This window comes from Xyrauchen texanus, chromosome 28 (genome assembly GCF_025860055.1).
Source record: "Xyrauchen texanus isolate HMW12.3.18 chromosome 28, RBS_HiC_50CHRs, whole genome shotgun sequence".
NCBI lineage: Eukaryota > Metazoa > Chordata > Actinopteri > Cypriniformes > Catostomidae > Xyrauchen > Xyrauchen texanus.
Window position 1 is genome coordinate 28,869,758 of NC_068303.1, and position 24,206 is coordinate 28,893,963.

The window sequence follows — 24,206 nt, forward strand, 5'->3', positions numbered from 1 at the left end:
ATGTCTCGGGTTACATGTGTAACCCTTGTTCCCTGAAAAAAGCGGAAAAAGATGCTGCGCTGCTAAGCGCTACAGGGAACAACTCTAGCTGTGAACCGTGCTGAATAATGTGTGTAACACGTCAATGAACATTGAACGGAATTTATAGCCTCGGCTGATGTAATCATTAGATGCACCTACGGCCAGGCTATAAATGGATACGTCACCAGGTGTCTTTAGATACTTCTTTTTGAAGAGCAGTCCTGGGACGTCCCAGTGCGGCAAAGCAGCGCAGCATCTCGTTCCGCTTTTTTCAGGGAACAAGGGTTACACATGTAACCCGAGACGTTCCCTTTACAAAAAGCTTCACTACGATGTTGCGCTGCTAAGTGCTACGGGGAACACAATGCCCATGCTGCCGCACTTGGGGCTGTCCGGACCCCTACGGTTGTGCAGTGTACACACAAAAACGCGAGAGGTCTCAGACATGAGCTTGAGATGTCGACTCAAGGGCATAAGAGCCCGGAGTAGCATAAACATCTAAACCATTCAATTTTGATGAATGTGTGCGGAGAGGACCAGCCTGCCGCATCACAAACTTGTTTAGGCATGGGCTGAGATGTCGACTTAAGGACATAAGAGCCGGAGTAGCAAAGCATCTAACCCATAAAGTTCGATGAATGTGTGCAAAGAGAACCCTATCGCAACACAAACTTGTCATAAAAACTGATGAATGTGAGCGGAGAGGACCAGCCTGCCGCATCATAAACTTGTTCAGGCATGAGCTGAGATGTCGACTCAAGGGCATAAGAGCCCAGAGTAGCAAAGCATCTAACCCATAAAGTTCGATGAATGTGTGCGGAGAGAACCCTATCGCAACACAAACTTGTCATAAAAACTGATGAATGTGAGTGGAGAGGACCAGCCTGCCGCATCACAAACTTGTTCAGGCATGAGCTGAGATGTCAACTCAAGGACATAAGAGTCCGGAGTAGCAAAGCATCTAACCCATAAAGTTCGATGAATGTGTGCGGAGAGAACCCTATCGCAACACAAACTTGTCATAAAAACTGATAAATGTGAATAGAGAGGACCAGCCTGGCAGTGGCGAGGCAAGTGCCCGCTGACAGTTCTTTCTACAGAAAATCCAGAACTGAAGCAAACTGGCAGTAAGCTGGTTCTGTAATAAGAACTTTAGTAGAAGGAAACGCATGCAGGCGCATTTGTGCTATGTATGCGTTACTACGATCAGCCCATCCCGGGGACTGGGCGACTCGGGGAGAAGTAGAGGAGACATTGCGCTATCAACAGAGGCGAAGAGGTCCTCTTCTGCCCTGTAAAATCTACCCAGATCAGTTCCAAGTGGAGGGAGCCCTAGCACTTGAAATGGTCTCGATAATCTCAAGAGAAAACCCTGTGAACCTCATTTGGTACCCTTAGGGGCCAGACATGAAAGGTTTCACAATTCGGGCCAAGGATGAGAAGGTCCTCCCTGTTCAGAATCGCCCAAGGCAAGCCGTCGAGGAGAGGAATTAGCTCCGAGAAACATATCCTGTTCGGCCAGCGCAGCGCCATTAATAGGAGGCAAGACCCTTGCTGGTGAACATCGCCAAGACTCCCGGGAGCAGAGAAACCGGGGAAAGAAATGCATACAGACGCATTCCGGGTCATGTATGTGTCTTAACGTCCAGACCCAAGGGGGCTGGGTGATTTCAGGGAGACGTAGAGGAGACATTGCGCTATTCATAGAGGCGAAGAGGTCCTCTTCTGCCCTAAGATCTCACCCAAACTTGTTCCAAGTGGAAAAAGCCGGCATATAAAAAGGTCTCGATAACCTCAGGAGAAAGCCCTGTGTCCCTCAGTTGGTACCCTTAGGGGTCAAACATGAAAGATTCCACAATTTGGGGTAGGGATGAAATATTGCCCTGTGCCTGAGATAGAAGATCCTTCCTGTTCGGAATCGCCCAAGGCGAGCCGTCGAGGGAAGAGATTAGCTCCGAGAACCAAGCCCTGTTCGGCCAGCGCAGTGCTATCAGTAAGAGGCAAAAACCCTTGCTGGCAAACTCTGGGCAACTACTACCTTAGGGTGGAGTTCTTAACTCCCCCGTTGGTATTTTCTGTCTGGACTGTAAATCTGCTCCTGTATACGGGCATCCAGGGATATAACTGACCTGAGTGACAGGAGCTTACCCTGGGCCCTAAGTAGAATCCGACGTGTCAGAAATACAGCTGACAAGAACATGGGTCTCCTTGATGATTTATGTAAGGGGCTACCGCTGTATTGTCCACCCGCACCAAGACATGGCAGCCTCAGGAGGAGGTATTTCTGGGCCAGAAATACAGCCATCAACCCGAGACAGTGACTGTGACAACCGAGCTGACAACCCTCCTAGCTCCTTAAGCTGGACAACCACTTAAGGCTGCTACCCCGCCCGTCAGGGAGGCGTCTGTCGTTAGCAGTCTGCGACAACAAGACGCACCTAGAGTGGGACCCAAGGCAGAAAACCGGGGTCTGAACCACATAGAAAGGGAACGAAGCCTGAGGCGCGTAACCCTTTTTAGCCTGGGGGTTTTGGCCCTTGGAAGAAATCCCCTGGCTTTTGGCCACAACAAAAAACGGTCTCATGAGCAGAAGGTCCAGAGGGATCACCATGGACACAGTTGCCCTGAGACCTGGAAATCGTTGATACTGATAACAGTGCAACCTTGACCTAGCCTGACTTTGCTCAGGGTGATCTGAATGGACTCAATCCTAGCGGGAGACAGTTGTGTCCGCATTGTGATTGAACTCCATATGATGCCCCGATAGACAGTGTTCTGAGTGGGAGAGAGGACGCTTTTCTTGGCGTTAAGCCTCAACCCCAGAGAAACAGATGAGCTAAGACGATGTCCCTGTGCTGAACTGCCAGTTCCTGGAACTGCGCTAGGATCAGCCAGTCGTCTACATAATTCAGAATGCAGATGCCCCGGAGTCGCAAGGAGCCAGCGCTACATCATGCATTGTGAATGTGCGGGTAAAAAGGGCTTGGCTGAGTGAAAGAACCTGACCCTGGAAGACTTCGCCCCCGGAAGTGAACCTCAGGAACTTTCCATGTTGTGACTAAATGAAGTATAGAAGTGCTTCATAAGATCGATGGTGACCCGCCAAACGAGTTGTATTTAGTGTAATAACCTAACTCTCTCTCTGGAAGGGGAACACATACCATGGCCCCTTTAACCAGGAGATTAATTTTTTTTTTTTGTTTTTACATAAAAAGAAATCCGGTTCACGGTAGTGAGAACACGCCGTTGAAACACGGAAAAGCGGCAAGTGAATTAAATCCTGACGCCCTTATAAGACCCACAGAAAAGAATATATCCGGCAGAAGTTTCCACGCTGCCAGGATCTCTGAGATGGGTATTATATTTTAACACTTCCTGTTGAGGGGTTGTCGAGTGTTTCGCATCCTGAATAAAATGCAGTAACAGCGAAAACACCCAATTTTGCCGGAAGCCTCTGCAACCCGAAACACCAAGAGGTAGCGGGAATGGAGGGGCTTCGAGGGGGTACAGGGAGGGGTGAAGTGAAGCACGCGCCACATCCCGAGGGGAGCTACCCCCTAATCTAGGCGCAAGACCGTCAGGGTTTTCTCTTACTAGAATTTATAGTCCTGAGGTCTTGCTTCGGGGGCTGGCGAGGGCGGCGAGACTGTCCTCAATCCCTGGGAGGAGGAGCACGACTCGCCACACTTTGCTTTTGAGCCAACCTTCAGTCAGGACCGAGGCGGGTCTGAGGCTTGCTCGTCAAGCGCAGAACCCACACTCAGGTCGTCCAGGAGGTCAGCCTGGTACGCCTGTAAAACAGCATAGTGTGCAGAGCAGCACCAGCCTGACCTGCTGCTTGATAAGCCCTTCCCACTAAAGTGGAGGTTGTCCTACAAGGCTTTGAGGGAGAGAGGGCTTTTAAGTGACGATGCCGAGCCCGGCGAGAGATAGCCCGCAAGCGTCTCTTCGACCGGCGGCATCACTGAATACCCCCGTGCCTCAGCACCCACGATAGTCGAATATAATGGCGTCGAGGGTATGTGAACACGGGAAGAAAATATATATATATATATATTTTATTTATTTTATTTTTTTTAGGGGTTCTCCATGAGCGAAAAAGCTCTTCATGGAGGTTATCAAAGAAGGGAAGGGACCCATGAGGCGTTCCCTTTCTTAGACTGGAAGATCAAATCTATCTCCTAATTTGGAGCGTTTGGGGGTCTCTTTTTTGCATGGCCAGTCCAATCTGGCAACCGCACGAGTAACAACATCGAGCAATTCCTCCATAGATTTTTAATCACGGACGGAAAGCTCGGAGGAGGGAAGAGAATCGCGATCCACCTCATGATCCGAAGAAGCGTCGGAACGCACTTCGAGATCATGTGAAGGACCAGCTAGGTTTGGGGAGAGAGCGAGAGAAAGGGATCAACCGTCTCTTGCTCCTCAGCCAAATCCATGCAAGAGCCCCTCGAACAATCGTTTTTTTTTTTTTCGTGAGTGCTGACTCCCGGAAGCAAGCGAGGCGAGCACGACGCACTCTGCTTGTTAAAGCAAATCGCAGTGCTCGCACCCACCCTGCTGCAACGCGAGAGCAGAGTGCTCTTACCCCCAAACAAACAGAGCAAAAACTAATGTGTGTCGTCTTCAGCTATAGAGCGAGAAGAAGGGAACACGCACCGTTTGCGGCTTTCAATCACTCTCTTTTTTTTCGTTCTTTTTTTAGAAATATATATATATGTAATATTTTCTAAACAGAAGAGAAAAGAGAACAACGTTCACTGCACACTGCCTAACTAATTCTAACTCCTAACAGAGGAAAGAATGTTTTGACAGGGTTTGTGAAACACACAGAAACAGAATCGCTCTGAAAAAAGAGTTTCTGACGACACCTGGTGACGTATCCATTTATAGCCTGGCCACAGGTGCATCTAATGATTACATCAGCCGAGGCTATAAATTCCGGTCAAAGTTCATTGTCGTGTTACACACATTATTCAGCTCGGTTCACAGCTAGAGTTGTTCCCCGTAGCGCTTAGCAGTGCAGCATCGTAGTGAAGCTTTTTGTAAAGGGAACTGTCCTTATTCTACATTATTATGTAATGAAATATATAATGGAATTAGTCGCGTTCGACAACCATTATAAATTAGATAAATGACAAATAACTAGATTATTTGTCTGAATAAAATTCTCCACCATTGAAACCGTAATATAACGATTTCAAATTATAAGTCTAGTTTTATCCGCTCACACTTTCTATTGTAAGGAATTTGCTTCAATAAGGGAATTATGATTAATTCACTTATTGGAGTAATATTATTCTCATGGATTATTGAGAATAACACACATATTCAGGTACAGCGTTGAAGCGAAATCATTTAGAAACAGTGACGAGATAATTCATCATAAAATACCACAGTCAAATCAACTTTGAATACAGACAAACTTTATGGCTATTCTAAACATAAATCTAATTTAACACATATATACATGAGACAGGTTGGCGAGTAGTGACAGAAGGTGAAATAAATTATCAACACAGTGAAATGGAACTTTATGGAGTCTATCTACAATGCCTTTAGAACTAATTATCCTCATTTGAGTCTACATCGATTTGCTATCAGATTACTCAAAATATTTAATCAATACACCAGCCCTTTGAGCACAAACTGGAGGTGTACTTGCGTGTATTTGGTATGTCCAGGCATTCTTTATGTCGAAATATATTAGTTGAAAGTTTGTTCTGTCGATGTGTTGGACATCGTATGATTGGAGGATTATTTTTTGTATGAATGATGAGGTTGGTTTTAAGCGGAATCCGGAGGATCCGCAACTCCCGTTGGGTTTGTGAACCGTAGAGAGTGAGGCTTCCTCGGGACTTCGAGTCCTGAAGCTTCATGGTCCTCACATGGCGTGTGGAGAAGAAGAAGAAGAAGCATGGAGCGATGAGAGCAGTGTGTCAAGAGTCAAAAGGAAAACCAAGAGAGTGTGTTCTTTCTGTTTGGAAGCATTTGAACTGAAAATTGGAGCATCCCCAAGGGTGTCCTGCGCCAATCAAAAGTGACTTTTCAGAGTCACATGGTCGACTGGGCTGTCCTTGCCGACAGCTGATTTGTGACCCTTTGTCTTGGAGTCTTACAAATATCCCACTCAAAAATAGTGCATACTTAATCATGAACTCTTATATTTTGAGAATGGTACAAAATACATGATATTCATTGTCATCAGCTTTCTCTGCGTACACCTGTGAATGTTTATATACTAAATATGACATTGTTTCATGAATATTGTTCATGTACTTAACAAAATATTAAAAATCCCTTGATACAAAATCATACTGGTTAGTTCCTTGGTTATACAACATGGATAAATATTACACATATTTTAAAAAGGTACTATAAGATTTATAAAAAGGGCTATAATACTTCATTTGTCAGGTATGCAATTTAACACAGTTCAAAGCCATTGTCAGAATTACCAAGCAAGACTAGGTATTGTATAAATCATGGATTTCAATGCATTCCGTACATTTAGAAGGTTAAATCAGTAAAGTACTGGGACTTTGTGTAAAATATTCCTGGATTAAGCTGAAATGTCTTAGTATTCGTGTCGTGCAAATCTGATGGACTTTTGGAAGCCTTACAAAGGAAAGTCTGCTTTAAACTCTGTGTGGAGGTTCCTGCCGAGATCAGGCTGCGGGGCCTCTCTGACCAATGAGGACGCTTGAGCAGCTTAATTTATGATGGTGAAACATTCCAAACTGAAAGGCTGGTTTTTTCCATTTCAAATTATGTTGGTGGAATTCTTCTGCATATATAATCTTACAATATGAATGGGAGAAATTGGAATGCCCAATATGGCAGCTGCAGAAAGGAAGCCTCTCCTTACAGGTAAAAGAGCCAATCACCTTTCAACTCGAAAACAGGCATTCACATTAGCTGAACCAGCCAGAAATAAATAAAAATATATATATATATATATATATATATATATATATATATATATATATATATATATATATATATATATATAAAATCATTTTTTTTTTTTTTTTTTGCATGATCTGAGCTAAAGAAGCTGTGAGAAATATAAAATTGTACATGCTGTGCTGCTCTGTGTATGTGTTTCTGGCCTTCCATGTATGATCTGCTGACCCCAGATGCAGGCTGCAGTGAACACGATAGTGAGTCAATATATTTAGCAACTGTTGACCGTTTTTCTTTTCCTCTTTATCATGTTCCACATACTTATTTCTGTGATCTGATTAAGGTCACTCCCATCCATAAAGTCAACCGTAATGTAATCACGGCTGGAACATCTGTATATGGCCTCTACACCCATTTTCTCCCCTTTGACCCTAGGCCTTGTTACCGCTTTCCCATTGGCTGTTTATTGTCTCATGAAAATATAAATGACATGCCTGCTCTAATAAACATTGAGTAGATTGAATACAGACCGACATGCGTGTTGTTCTTTCTACTTCCTTCGCGAAGTTTCCATAGACTCAGACTCACGACTGCACCTCACTGGGCGCGAACATAGAAAGACAGGACAGGGGAATTGGAGATTGCGACTAGATCAAAAATATTCCTAACAGAAGCATAATTTATGATACCATTGTTGCCAGATTTAACTGCTGATTTCAAATATATTTTTTGATGGTAATCTTGATCAACCACTTTTTTCTGTCCTTCCCCATTCTGTCCTTCCCCATTTCTGTCCTTCCCCATTCAAGTTGATTGGAGCTGTATTTTTATGCCGCTTGTATCCATAGAAAATAGCTGCCCAGGAACGTTTCAGTAATGGTCACCAAGTAGACTGAGTTGCCTTGAAAGTGACTTGGATCTAATCACAGTGCAGACAAAGGTTACATACGAAAATGAACTCGAAATAAAAAATGGTGCAACTGTGTAAACTGAAAGATTAGAAAGGTCAACATTTAATATGCAGTTTCTCTAAAGCCCAGGTTTTATTTAAACTGTCAAACCACAAAAAGACATACTTGTTACTGGAAAATTGTCTATAAACAAATCTTCTAACCTAGGCATAATGAATAATGTATGTTTTTAATTTAAGTTAACTTATTAAATTTTATGGGAAACTTAGTGGCTCGAAAGGATTTTACCACACATACAAACATGTTTTCTCGCCAGACATACTTCCCCTCTGAAGCTGTGCCTACCCCAATTACAATCTCTCCTAAAGGACAAGACCCAAGAAAGGGAATTTAGGCTAGAAATAGACAAAGCTATCCTCCTCTTTCTAAATGATAATGAGCAGATGAAACACGGTATGTTTGCCACCTTCTGAACTTGCCTTATTCTTTTATCAAAGTCTCTTTTTCTTGCCAGTTTTCCCTTTCTCATTTAATGAAATCAAAATAAGCGTAACTAAGAGAACCTTAGCAATAAGTTTAATTCTAGACAGCCTCTAAACATGACTTAATGTCTGGCAAAGAAATACGCTTTCTAACCAAAACAATGGCGTGGGAATGCATTTCTGGTGCGGGGGACTTATATTAAATGAGGCTTGGGGGGTATAGCAAATGTGTATGTATTTGTGTGTCAGAAAGTGTTTATTCAGTGTGGTTAGCAGAATAGAGAGTTTGTGGGGGTGGGAACAAGGTTTGAGCATGAGCCATGCCAAGATTCCTGTTTAGCAAACATAATTTGCATAGGACTAATGCAAACTGAGTTGTGAGTCACAGTAATTTTAATATATTTGCATAAAATTAATGCTTTGCCCCATATCCACAACGATTGTTACGGATGCAAAAAATAAACAAACATAGAATGAGCAGATGTAAACATTAGTAAGCACACACAGGAGATGTGTGTACACAGACGACAGATAGACATGAACCATCAGGGGTGTGAGTGCAACAACAGGGTCAGTAAAAAGTGTGAATTTTTACTATACAGCAAATATGAATACATGCTGTTCATTCAACCACACTCCTAAGTTCTGTTATGAAATCGGGTGAGGTGTCTAGCTAGTCCAAATATTGAGGCGTATAGGCATGAAGGCTGTTCCAAACAGTAGGCAGCAAAATTTGTCCTTGTTTTGGTCAAAATCTAATGTGGTGGCATCACATGTATTTTATGTGGATAAGGCAATACCAGAATGTGTTGCGACTAGCTCAGTGAAAATTTGTATTGTTAAAAAATAAAGCATATTTTATTCAATCCTCATAGGGATGGCGATGTTCACATTGCAGTGAAATTATAAGAGACAATCTGTTTAGGTGATAAGTTTAAAATGTTCTTCTATTTCATTGTATATTGCTCTTTATGTCTGTCTGTCTGTCTGTCTGGATGGATGGATGGATGGATGGGTAGGTAGGTAAGTAGGTTAGTATTACAACCACCCTGATCTCATGAAAATTATGTGACCTTGGCAACATTTTTGCAAAATGAAATTTCATGCCTCATTAAGTTTTCCTGCAGTTTCTTAGGGAAATGTCCAGCGTGGGGCACCAAAACCAAGAAATTATGTTCTAATCAGACTAGGTTTTTAAGATGAAAGTTAGATGGAGGTTTTGATGAGTAAAACCTAACCAATAATGTCCTAAAAGCAAATTAAAAGTGAACAAAACTGTTATGAATTGTGGAAGTAGGAGAAGGCAGACGGGAGTGTGGATCCAAATTCGGCTTTAATAATAACAACACAAAAGAAACAAAACACTGGAACAAAGCAAAAATCCACGATGGGAAAAAGGGTAAACTAAACACTAGAGAATGCAGAGGAAATCCTCAAACGAGTCAAACAGGCAGGGGCGCGAGAACAGCAGGGTAACCTCGGACGGACTGACAGATAGCTGGGTAACCACGAACGAGTACACAGAATGGCAGGGAACACGAACAGAGAGCATCTTACCAGACATCAGAGGAGACACGGAACGTTAACGAACGACAACGGGAAGGGGAGAAAGCGGGGTTTAAATAAACAGACAAGGTAATGACAAAATAACAGACAGGTGCGGACAATAACACAGTGATCAGGGCTGGGAGCGTGATCCAGGAATTGTGGGAATTGCAGTTTCACACACGGACAGTGAGACTCAGGGCGGACAACAGGGAAAACGTGACATGGAGCGGCATCGGTGACGGGTGAAACGGAAAACACGGAGCGGACAACAAGGAAACGTGACATAAATATGATTAGTGAAACAGAGAACATAGGGCAGACAAACACAGGAACGTGACAAAAACAGACATCCTTACCCTAAACCAACATCTAAACCTATCCAATTGTGTACTAAAACTAAATATGAAATGAAAAGCACAATTTCTGAAGCAACCACGTCAATTTGTGTTGCTTCTATGACACTTTCCGCTCATGTATCAGAATCAGAATCAGAATCAGAAAAGCTTTATTGCCAAGTACGTTTTTTACGCATACAAGGAATTTGTTGTGGTGTTGTAGGTGCATTCACACACTCTCTAAATATATGAACAAGAACAAAAATATAAGCAATATAAATATATATATGTCCACACAGTATCAATTAAAATATAAAATAAAAGAGAGCAGAGTAGTGCAGTGAAATGTAGAGCCAGAGGTGGAGTGTGGAGAGTGTCAGGGTGGGTACCGGGCATTGTTGATAAGGCAAGTGGCGGATGGGAAGAAACTGTTCTTGTGGAGTGAGGTTTTTGTCCTGATGGACCTCAGCCATCTGCCAGAGGGGAGTGATTCAAAGAGATTGTGGCCAGGGTGGGAGAGATCAGCCACAATCTTTCCAGCAGGCTTCAGGGTCCTGGAGTCGTACAGGTCCTGGACCTTCTCTGCAGACCGGATGACACGCTGCAGTCTGCCCTTGTCCTTGGCAGTGCACCATCATTGACTTTGGCAGGTTGAATTTCTTCAGCTGCCGCAGGAAGTACATCCTCTGTTGTGCTTTCTTGATGAGGGTGCTGATGTTCAGCTCCCACTTGAGGTCCTGGGAGATGATAGTTCCCAGGAAGCGGAAAGACTCCACAGTGTCAATTGTGGAGTCGCAGAGGGTGATGGGGGCAGGTGCAGGTGAGGCTGAGTTCTTCCTGAAGTCCACAACCATCTCCACTGTCTTTAGAGCGTTGAGCTCTAGGTTGTTTTGGTTGCTCCAGGTCACCAGGTGGTCGACCTCCCACCTGTAGGCGGACTCGTCACCATCAGAGATGAGTCCGATGAGGGAGGTGTCGTCTGCGAACTTCAGAAGCTTGACGGACTGGTGACTGGAGGTGCAACTGTTTGTGTACAGGGAGAAGAGCAGAGGAGAAAGAATGCAGCCCTGGGGGGATCCAGTGCTAATGATCTGTGAGTCAGAGACGTGTTTCCCCAGCCTCACATGCTGCTTCCTGTCAGACAGGAAGTCAGTGATCACTTAGCTGGGAAAGCTTCTCCTGGAGCAGAGCCGGGATGATGGTGTTAAAGGCGGAGCTGAAATCAACAAACAGAATCCTGGCGTAGGTTCCTGTGGAGTCCAGGTGCTGGAGGATGTTATGGAGGGCCAAGTTGACTGCATCGTCTACAGACCTGTTGGCTCTGTATGCAAACTGCAGGGGGTCCAGGAGGGGTTCGGTGATGACTTTGAGGTGAGAAAGCACAAGGCGCTCAAAGGACTTCATCACCACAGAGGTCAGGGCGACGGGTCTGAAGTCGTTAAGTCCTGTGGTCCTTGACTTCTTGGGAACAGGGATGATAGTTGAAGACTTGAAGCAGGCTGGCACGTGACATGTCTCCAGTGAGGTGTTGAAAATGTCTGTGAACACTGGAGACAGCTGATCAGCGCAGTGTTTCAAGCTGGATGGGGAGACAGCATCCAGTCCAGCAGCTTTCCGGGGGTTCTGTCTCCTGAAGAGTTTGTTGACGTCCCGCTCATGGATGGAAAGAGTCGTCACTGGGGTGGGTTCAGGGGGGGTACCTTTAAGGTGGGCATTGGTGGGGGTGCCCAGGCCCCTGCTGAGGTGGGGGAGGTGGAGGTGATGCACTGTGGCTGGAGCTGTTGGGAGGTGTCATGGGGGATGGTTTCAGGACTGTCCCTTTTTCTTTCAAAGCAACAGTAGAACTCGTTCAGGTTGTTGGCTAGGCATCGGTCGTTGATGGCCTGGGGGGATTTAGGCTTGTAGTTGGTGATTTGGCTAAGCCCTTTCCAGACAGATGCAGAGTCGTTGGCTGAGAGCTGGTGTTGGAGCTTCTCAGAGTACCGTCGTTTAGCCTCTTTCACCGCCTTGCTAAACTTGTACTTAACCTCTTTAAATCTGTCTTTGTCCCTACTCCTGAAGGCCTCTTCCTTATCAAACCTTAACCTTCTGAGTTTGGCTGTAAACCAGGGTTTGTCGTTGTTGTAACTCACCCTGGTGCGTGATGGAATACAGCAGTCCTCGCAGAAGCTGATATATGACGTCACAGCCTCTGTGTACTCATCTAGACTGTTTGTGGCAGTCCTGAACACATCCCAGTCAGTGGTGTCAAAACATGTCTGGAGATCCTCCACAGCCTCACTGGTCCACAATCCTTGATGTCCTCACTACAGGTTTGCAGAGCTTTAGTTTCTGCCTGTACGCAGGAATCAGGTGGACCATGACGTGGTCAGAGTTTCCCAGTGCAGCACGGGGATGGCATGATAAGCATTCCTGACTGTGGTGTAACAGTGATCCAGAATGTTCTCCTCTCTGGTCGGGCATTTAATAAACTGTCTGAATTTAGGGAGTTCATGAGTGAGGTTTCCTTTGTTGAAGTCACCAAGAACAATAACTAAAGAGTCCGGGTTGGTCCGCTCCACACACAGTATCTGGTCGGCGAGCATGCGCTGTGTGGCCTGCACGTTGGCCCGCGGCGGGATGTAAACACCGACCAGAATGAATGAAGCAAACTCGCGGGGTGAATAAAAAGGCTTATGATGAAAGATTCCAGGTCAGGAGAACAGTGCTGCTGGATCACTGGGCACATCGTTGCACCAACCGCTGTTGATGTAAAAACAGATTCCTCCACCTTTGGTTTTGCCGGAAAGTTCAGTGTCTCTGTCCGCTCTGTAAATTTGGAAGCCTGCCAGCTGCAGCGCAGAGTCCAGTATTAATCCACAAAGCCACGTCTCTGTGAAGCACAAAACAGTAGATGAAGAAAAATCCCTGTTTTTCCCCGTTAGAGAGAAATATTCCCGGTAACGGTGTGCGTAATCCTCGCTGGCGAAGACGCACAAGTGCACCAGCCCGTTTCCCTCTCCTTCGGCGTTTCACTGCTTGAGTAAAGGTGAGCGCACCTTTGACCAGAATGTCCAAAATTTCCAGTGTAGGGAGAAGAAAAGTAGGAAATAAGTCCTCTGGAGTTGTACCCCTTATGTTCATGAGCTCATCTCTGGTGAATGAGCTAAAAGAGTTAAAGCACAAAACAAAACAAAACAACGTGCATACACACACCGGATGGCGGTCTGTGGCGCCATCTTGAGAGATATAAACATATCAGCTTGCATGCTTGGCTGAGCTCGAGCCTCTGTCCTCTGAGTCCAAATTCCAACACTCAATCCGGTGAGCTAACGTGCAAGTGAATCACGCAATGATGCGTTAGGTTAAAGTGTTTCGATATCATAACATACAGTAGCAGTGTGTGAGTAATAGAGTTTCTAAAGTCAGCCGTTGTACTTGTGATTTATTTGAAAGTGAACAAAATGAAAACATGTTGTAGTGCCTCTACGGTTAATTCCACCAGGAAACTGTGGCAAAACTCGAGTTTGCAAAAATTTTGTTATAGTAACATCAATTCTGAGACTAGGTTGGTTACAACAGTACCTGGCTTAAGGGCAGCTGCGTTGTTTGTCGTCAGATGCAAATTTTGGAAAATAGGGATGTAGGTTTTTGGTTTGTGTGTATAGCAAAAAGTGTTACAACTTTACTGTTAATGGAGTTGGTGTCAATGTAGAGTAGGGCTAGTCAACTGGTTAGTCAAATCATCTTTCTATGGCCCTGCGAGTAATTTGTATTAAATCACCTTGTGTTCTGAAAAACCAGTGGGCTTTCTGTGCAACACTCACAGAAGCACGTGCAACAGCATTCAGCGGAGAGTTTAACAATGTGTGCAATTTCTCTTTCAAGGCAAGTTAGTCCACTCTGCGGCCACTTTTGGAATGTTCCCGGGAAGGCTGGGCAGCTATTTCCATGCATACCAGCTAATGCGTATGCACGTTCTCGAGTTGATTGACAAGCAATGTCTGTATCTTAAAGGTGATTGGCTGGTTTACATTTAAGACGGGACTTCCTTTTCTATATACGTTGGCTATTGGGTGTCCAATTTTTCCCATTTAATTTAACAGAGGTGGTCTGTCACTGCTAAATAGTCTCTGGCACGTGCAACAGCATTCAGTGGTCGTTTAAGCTTTTCTGGCCAAAGTTCAGTTAAACTGCTTTGCAGTACATGGACATGCACTGTTTAGGCTAACAATTGAGCGTATTATTCAATCACATAAATGACATAGCTGTGATGTGTGGTCAAACCTACCACAGCTGTTGTTACAGAAGTGGTGTCAGCTTGTATGCACAATTCTATTAAACAAAAGAAAAATTGATGATGAAAAGCGAACGTTCTAAGAAAATGCACAGAAAAGTTTGCTTATGTTCAATTTTTTTAAGTGTTAAAAGGGCGTGTCTCATCTGTTTAGGGGTCAAGTAAAAAGTGATAATGTGTAGCACCACTGGACCTTAATACAGGCAAATGTCCTCATGACTATGTTTGGTTCTGTTCTCAATCCCGACCATCATCAAATCAGTTTGTTCTTCTTTTACCAATGTTATCTGCATACATTTCTGGCTCGTGCACTGACACAGGCTTGTGTGCAAATTCACAATATTGCAGGAATATTTTTTTTTCTTCTCACAGAATGGGAGGATATAATATACATGAATATACAAGTGAATATACCCCAAGACTATTTAAATGTAAAGATGCACAGTATTAAGGGTGTTTATTTATTTATGCTGTGTGTTACTTACAATGACGGTGATAAATATGGAAAAAAAATGTTGTCCCCCTTTGAGCTTTCATCTAGATAATCTGGCCCCTGCATCAAAGTAGACTGAAGATCCCTGATATACAGCATTTTTAAATCAGTCACTTATGAGCAGGCCCAGACACAGTCTGTGAACTCTTTTGCATTTTCTGCATTGTTTTTTGGGGAAGAATCTGCGTATTTCAGCGTAATTGTTTAAAATATGTTGAAATGTGTTTAACAGAGCGGAGAGTACTACACTCATATTGGTAAACAAAGTTAAAATACAAACTTTCAGAAATATTTAATTAAAAAATATGCAACCAACAAGGACATTTCAGTTAGGATGCTGCCTTAAAAGGTACAGTAGCTGTTGCATATTATTATTTAGGGAGCAGACTTCTCACCACTAGAACAGAGCCTTAGTTTCTTTCTTTTTCTGTCTCTTAGACAATTTTTTTCTCAGACACCTTTATGCAGACATAGACCTGCTTCACACCTGCTTCACTAATGCTGAGTTTAACCCTATAATTGCCAAATCTCTCCACCATCATAAGGACAAGATTGAGAGGAACTGTATCATCTGGTCACAATAGTAGGAATGACAAGAGAGATTCACACATCATATGTGGCCTAATTATTCCATCCTGCAGATCACTTATAGCGATAGTGTAGTGGGAAAAGTGAAGAAGAAAAAAAAAACTCAAATCCATCTAACTTCTTCAGCACAGTGGCCATTGATCCGGAGCAGCCAACTGATTTTAACCAAAATGAGGGGAAAAAATATGAATCGATCCGGTGTGCCCTTAATTGGGGCCTTTGTGAAAGTGGAAGCATTGATTGCAGCACAGTTCAGACAGAGAAAGAGAGACTTTGAGTACAACTCAAGGCTTATTTGGTCTAGGAAGTGATTCAAACAGCAAAATCCTTCAATGGTTCACACCATTTCCCTCTTACTGTCTGTCTCTCTTTTGTATTAAGTATCCTACAGTCTACAGTATAAGACATGGTTGGTCATTATCTCTCTGTGTCTGTGTGGATTGTTCCTTATGTTCCCTTCTTAGCTAAGTATCTTCAAGAAAATGAACAGGCTGATTGCATTAACTGAAATCAGCTCCATTCTATCCTGTGAATCTGTAATGGAGAACTCTCCTCTTGGGGGTTCCATCTGCATTATGGAATGTCTCGTTAATCATGCATGCGACCTTGTTTGCATATTCAAATCTATACGGCAAAAAATACATTGTGAAATAGGCATGGAGAACCAGTTTGATATCATATGTGAACTAGACCTTGTGGATTGTGTAATTATTTGCGTGGGGTGTTGTCGTGCATGAGTGTGTTAAGTAAGTAAAAGAGTATTTAAATGACAGGCATGGAAGACATAAGATCTATTATACAAGAGTTTTAAATATCAGATGTTGTTTTTAAAATATCAAAAGGTTATCTCTGAAAAAAAAATAATATTTTATTTAAATCAAACCTGAAGTTTTGTATCTATTATTGGGTCGTTGTTGTGACACACATTTTATGTCTGATTCTATTAATTATTTAAAAATACATTAAAAATGCATTAATCCAAAATAGTTACATTAATTCACCTCTTCTATGATGGACATGTTCATTTTCATTTTGACAGTTTTTTGTGGAGTTTAAAGTAAAAAAAAAATTCATGTGGTGTCACTGCCAGACAAGAAAAAAACTATCCAAATAAAAGATGATATTCTTAAAAAAAATGAAATGTTGGCATGAGTAAACATTGAAAAACTCAGGTCGTTTAACCAACATGTAGGCTGCCATTTTGTTGTAATTGTGTGTATGAAGTTTAAAAGAAAACAAAATATTTTAAAAAATATATATTTTTATATTGTTTGTGAATAGGAATTTTGTTTGTCATGTAGAGTAACCCTGACAACATTTATGGATATTCTTCACTCAAATGTGCATGACATTTGTATTTTTTCTGTTTTATCTTGAACTATTTGTTTGAATTATTTTTTTTTTTATTAATAAAGTTGTGTACAGTCATGTATTCAATTTCAATACCCTTTACTTTAAGGGAACACCACATGACATTTTTAAAGTAATTAATTACATTTATATTATTAAAAATGCTATAAATATTTTTTCAAAAATGTATGAAACCTACTTAGACACAAATGTGTGGTTTAAACTAGATTTAAATATATATATATATATATATATATATATATATATATATATATATATAGGCAGCTCAATCGTTCAATAAGAAATTAATCAACCCAAAAGATAGAAAACTGCACCTATCAAATATATTTCATAGGACCATTAAGGCTTACAATTTTTTTTTATAGATAAATATTGAATTCAATTGAAAATGGTGTCATGTTTCTCACCACCAATATCACTGAAGTTTTTGGTTTGTTGTTTGTTTGTTTTCTCTACCCAAAGTAATTTTTACTTTGGACATGACATCTCAAATCATGTGGCTTATTGAGAAATGTTGAGCTATTACTTTTTTTATCTGACTTTTTGCCAAAATGTATGTTTAAACAGGCTAAAAAAAATCTCATAGACTCAGGTAACCACCTAGCATCCACCCAGAACACCATAGCAACTTCATAGCAATGCCAAACAAACTTTACAAAATTGTTATCATACTGTACCATTTTCACAGAACGTTTGAGTAAATTTCAAGAATTACACTTTTCATAACATTAATTATCTATTTATCCATTTATAATTGTCTCTTCATTTCAGATGACAATGGAAATAAAAAAATATTTAAAAACCTTAAACCTGTTGCTGATTACTGGCAGGCAATGCTCTTTCTCTGTCTTTCCCTCACTTTCTCACTTTCAACAGTAGGGGCAGTGTTTTCCTCAACTTTTCATTTGTCTTTTAATTAGTTTGCATTTTAATCTGTATCTCATTAGAGATGACCATTAGTAAAGTGGGAGTGGCAAACTGTGTCTGCACTGTCTCTTTTAAAAAGTTCCTGAACCAGTGACATCAGAACAGCTTCTGAGAGCCAGATGCTTGGATTACATGGATCATCCTAAGGAAAAGGGGAAGTTATTCTAAGATTTTTCAGATAAACTCTTTCCTAAAATAAAATAAATCTAAAATAGTCATGAGCTCGTCTCCGTAGTATTAATCTATGAAACACAATAAAATCATGCAACTTACGCATTGACATGCATACAAGCTGGGGCACAATGCCACATCATCAGAACTTTCCTCTTCAGGGTCACAGGAATATCTCTCATGCTCTGGAGCCTAAATCAACACTAATTGTCTTTTGGATCGGCACCCTTTCAGCGAGTGGATTTTCTATCTTCTCCCTTTGTGCTTCGACAGACACCGTATTTGTGACAGGGCGGAGGGCGGGCCGGGTCTTGATTATGCACACCCGGTCCCTTATCAGGCTAATTAAGCCTCCGAGAGGGATAAAGGCTGATTGCGGATGGTGGTGCGAGGAGAGAGAGATAATTTACAGACATGTCCGTCGTGTGTGTGTTTGTCTTTTAAGTTAATCATTAAAATATTGTTTATATTGCCAAGCCGGTTCTCGCCTCATCCTTTCCATTGAACTGCGTTACACTGGGCTGAAGCCCGGGAAGGAGGAGGGATGCGCCGTAGTAGAGTTCTCGCCACTACCTAACCCGGTGCATTCATCCAAGCCTTGTAGGCTCACATCCTCTTTGTTGGGTAAAGTCTACACTTCAGCAGGTGAGGCTGGTGCAGTTCTGCAAACCAGAGCAGACCTGATGAAGAATGATGAATAAAAGCAGCTTAGATCCTGAGTTTTTTCAAGAGCTGCATCGTGCCATGGATTTGGAACTTCAGGCAATCAAGATCACTTCCCAAGTTATAAACAGATCTATGGGAACAGTGGTGGTGCATGAGGGTAGGCAGTGCGCATACTGGCATGGTCACAGGCGAGCCTCTGTGACCTCTGACTCACTACTTGGATGCACAGTTTTCCGAAGGTCTCCAGCTGGGTAACTCTCAGTTACAAATGTAGCCATGCTTCCCTGAAAGGAGGGAACTAAGGGTTGCATAGCTTTGCCACACTACTGATTTCCTGCTATTAAGGGACCAAGAGATGCGCTCTTCTCCCTTCAGCTGAAAAATTCTAATGATGTGTCATTGTGCCCCACTTACAATTGATACACACGCATATAAGGGTGGAGCACCAAGTGCCACCTGCCAATGTGTAACTGGTGTGATTTTATAGGGTTTCAGAGATCTGTACTCCTGAGTGGATCTTCCATAGTGTCTGCACATTTCATGAAACCACAGAGTAGCAGGAGAAAAGAGAGGAACAGAAGAAAACCCACATACTGCACACAGTGTTAATCTTAAGTAAAACTACTGATGAAAAATTTGTTGAAAAATAGTTTTTTTTACTTTGTCAACGATAACAAAGATGAGATGAAAAATGACACATAATGACAATAATTAAACTTTTTCATTAAAGCATACTATTGATAAAAACATGATAAGAAAAAATATATAGTGCAATATATTAACAGTGCACAAACAGAAGAAGAAACATCTAGAGAAACATCTGTTTTTTGATGACGAAACCGGCAGAAAGAATAGATTATTCTAATTTCTTGATCTGCGTGAACAGAAAGAGCTGAACACTGGCAAAATCAAACGCTTAACAAATGGGTTCACTCACTCAAATGCACCTATTTATATCTGAGATTATTCATATCTACAGCCTATGTGTAATACTACAACTTACATCTGCACAGACAATGAAGTGAATGAACAGGTGAACTTGAACTATGTTACGTGCTATTCAGAATGTGTAACTTACCTTATAAATATGCTGTTTCCATAAAAACGCACTACACGCAATACGAAACTGCCTAAAACACAAACAATGATAACAATCTCAAAAGTATTAAGAGTTCAGCTACTTCTAAAAAGTAGTTAATTCACATGCCATTATTTCAGATGCTCAGGTTTTCACAAGGACACTTTTCACATTGTATGTTGTTTTCACTTTTATATGTTTGATACATGTTTAAATTAAGAAATGAGTATACATTTCTATTACTGTTTGAATATTTAGTTAAAGTTTGGTCTGTTACAGTTTGACACACATTTTGTCATTTTGCACATAATCATCAACTAAAATGAATGAATAAGATGACATGACAAAATATTGAATACATTTAAAGGATATTTTTGTCAAATGACTGAAACTATGAATAAAACAAAAAACTAAAAATAAACACTGACTGTATAGATTAAGAGAGAGGGGGGAGTGTGGGGTGGCTGTAGCTTTTGGTTTGTGATGAATGCTTTATATTGTTAACCCATTAGTAATCACAGCAAAATCCATTTACATTTCATACATATATAAATGACGCTACTTTACATTAATATGACAATCTTTCCTTTTGCTTCTCTGCAGCACTAAATAATAAAATCAACTTGTAAGAATCTGCACGTATTTAAAGAATGGTATACTCTATTCCTTGGAGAAATATGCACAAACTGTTTATATAATCTGTGCAATTTAAAATCCCAAAAAACATATAGTGCAAATGTATCAGTAAATTAGATTTATTAAGGGATATACTGTACTATATGTTGATATATGTGCTAATCCTCAGCTGAGGGACTCCTGTGTCTTACTAATGCACAAAAATGTACAGATATTTAAAGGTCTAAATAACCTCAAATGACACAAAAAAGGAAGGAATGCAAAACAAGAATGGTAGTGTGTGTGTGTGTGTGTGTGTGTGTGTGTGTGTGTGTGTGTGTGTGTGTAGCGTGTATTTATCTCTTTGTGGGGACCAAATGTCCCCATAAGGATAGTAAAACCCGAAATGTTTGACCTTGTGGGGACATTTTGTCGGTCCCCATGAGGAAAACAGCTTATAAATCATACTAAATTATGTTTTTTGAAAATGTAAAAATGCAGAAAGTTTTCTGTGAGGGTTAGGTTTAGGTTTAGGGGATTGAATATAAAGTTTGTACAGTATAAAAACCATTATGTCTATGGAAAGTCCCCATAAAACATGGAAACACAACATGTGTGTGTGTGTGTGTGTGTGTGTGTGTGTGTGTGTGTGTGTGTGTGTGTATTTCGCTGTCTGTATTTGGACACAGAAGCCACACATAAAAGTGCATAAAAAACATAAAACCAAGTGGCATTTACATTTAAAGACATAGTACACAAACACACCTGTCAAGCAAATGAATTCACACAAAAAAAGAATGGAATTTTCAAAATGTACAACAGATATATAATTAAAATTTATATATATTTGGACACTTTCTGGGTGTCAAATGCTTGAACTCTGGAAATGTCCAGAGTTAAGGTATTCAACTACATCGGTGTTAACTCTCACCGACCATTTTATTAAGATCACCTGAACACCTACTTATTCATGCGATTATCTAAAATAAAATCAAGCAGATACGGGTCATTAGCTTCAGTTAATGTTCACATCACCCATCAGAATGGGTAAATAATCTCAATGATTTTGACCGTGGCATGAGTGTTGGTTCCAGACGGGCTGGTTTGAGTATTTGTGTGCCTGCTGATCTCCTGGGATTTTCACGTGCAACAATCTCAAGTTTTCTCAGAATGGTACAAAAACAAAATATCCAGTGAGCGGCAGTTCTACAGACGGAAACACCTTGGCCAACGGCAAATGGCTAGACTGGTTTGAGCTGACAGAAATACTATGGTAACTCAGATAACTACTCTGTAAAATTGTAGTGAGCAGAATAGCATCTTAGAATGCACAACATGTCGAACCTTGAGGCAAATGGGTTCCAACAGCAGAAGACCACGTCAGGTTCCACCTCTGTCAGACAAGAACAGAAAGCTGAGGCTGCAGTGGGTAAAGGCTCATCAAAACAGCACAGTTAAAGACTTGAAAAATATAGCCTGGTCTGATGAATCTCGATTTCTGCTGAGGTACACAGATGGTAGGCCCATTGCACTGTTGCCACATGACTGGCTGATTAGATGATTGCATAAATAAGTTGGTGTACAGGTGTACTTAATAAAGTTGTCTGTGTGAACTTGAGTGGAACTGATTTCATACATCCACTAAAATCACCTGCACAAGCAACTGCAGAAATGGCTCCAAAAATGAATAGTATCATTTGTTTGCAAATGCTACTTGGTTTGTGAAATGATATTCAGACATTTTTAAGTGTCCAAATAGTTTTTTGGTCAGTATATATACATTTACAGTATATGACAAATTGTCTTTACGTTGAAAGTCCAGAGAGTGCTATATACATCCATACTGAAACAAAAACAAACATTAAAAACACATCCACTACACTTACATTGAAAGCACATTAATAGATATTCAGATGAAAATGAGACAAACTAGCAGAGCTTACAATAATCTATAGATTTGCATGCTGTCATTTCACTTTCATTGTATTTTCATATTTTCAGTTCTCACAGTCAGTGGTCATGGAGTCTCTTCAATTGATTCAGATTTTAATACAGACATTAATGCACACCCCCACAATATTACATTACTATTTCTTTTTTTTTTATGCATAACACATCCTCTTGTCTCCCAGAGCTTCCTATAGACTGGGTTATGAAGTCCTGAACATGAGATTAATATTCAATTTATGGGAGGAAAAACACTTTCTGGTGTCTCAAGGAATGTTCCCTGTGTTATTTGGTTGAAATTTGTAATTTAGAAAACAGATAACTCAATGTAACTTACAGAACACTTACAGGGACAGTTCAAATAAAATTAAAGGCTTGACAGGGGGATGTGCAAACCTTTCACAAAAACAGCCTATGATATCTCAAATCTGTGTGCTATTACCTTTTTAAGAAATCAGATTTTTGCCTGGCTGGTATTAAATCAAGTAAAAAAAATCAAATAAATGTGCATTGAAGGAGGGACCAAAGCAATGCATAAGAACTACAATCTCATAGAGATTTAGGGGTGGGCTATCTCAGCTTTGACCAACTACTCAGAACCCCTTAGCAACCACCAAACAAAACCACCTTAGCAACCACCCACAAAATGTTAGCATTGCCCAGGAGTCTTCAGCAGTCAAGTCTATGTTTTGAGAACATATTTTAACACCCAAAGTAATTACATTTGCCACATCATAAAAAAGCTGCTCAGCATTTTTTGCTTATCTCGTTGTACATTTTTTTCTCTCTTTAAGAGATTTTGAATTATCTTAGATCTTCATAGAACACCATATTGACCAGCAAGTAGCATGTTGGTTTCCTCCACAGACCATTACTGCACAATTTTGTAGTCTTTCATTTTTGAAACTGAGTGGATGTTGTTTTAAAAAATTGATGAAATTGTTCTAAAGTGATGAACAATAGAGCAGGCCTCGCCCGCGAATGGTAACGGACTCCACCCAATTATCATAGATCCTCCCCTGAGTGATCTACACACAGTCCGCCATTTTTTCTGCGCTGGAGCAGATACAGTGAGAAGAATAATGTCTCAGCTTCGTAAGCGTCATAAGTGTTCTGTTGTTGGCTGTAAAAGTGAACATAAGAGTCTTCATGTACTCCCGGCATCAGAGCCACTGAAGACACAGTGGACAAGTTTTGTTTTTGAAGGAAATGTGCCCCAAAAAGTCATCAGAATCCTTCTGGTTACCCTAGTGAGAGGAACAAGGTGATGCTTGCCAACCTGGGAACGGGCCAAGCCTGGCCGGGCCTCTTTTCTCTCTATGTTTCTCACATAGAACAATTACGGCCGGGGCCCTTACATGCATTAAGGGAAGGGGGTCTTACCCAGTTTCCTATTCTTTCAGGGGGAGAAGACCCTGCGGAGACCACACCTACCCTGCAGGGGAGGTAAAGGTGGCTAATACATCACATGGCCATTTAGGACCTATGTGGGAAAGTTGGCGCGGTGGTAGATCCAGCCTAGTTGTGGGTGGAGTTGCTACAGCACGGTGACCGAGGCAGCTGGAACTGCCTAAGGGAGACACTGGAGTCCGCTCGTGAGGGGACAGTACCGCGGAGATTACACACAGGGGGAGTCCGCGTAGGAGGCCTTAAACCTGTGGAGCACCTATTCCAGTACAGGGTAGATTAAGTACCCATAGTGGCTTGGACTGTGGGCCCAAGAGGGCTAGGGAGGAATCAACCAGGGATCCGAGAGATGGGGTCTCCTGGAATAAAGGCACACTGTTTTACCTCGGCTGAGGGAAAGGGCAGTAGGTGCAAGCGATTCACCCGGCCAGTTCATCAGCGTGTTACCGAGTTCTACGAGCTCG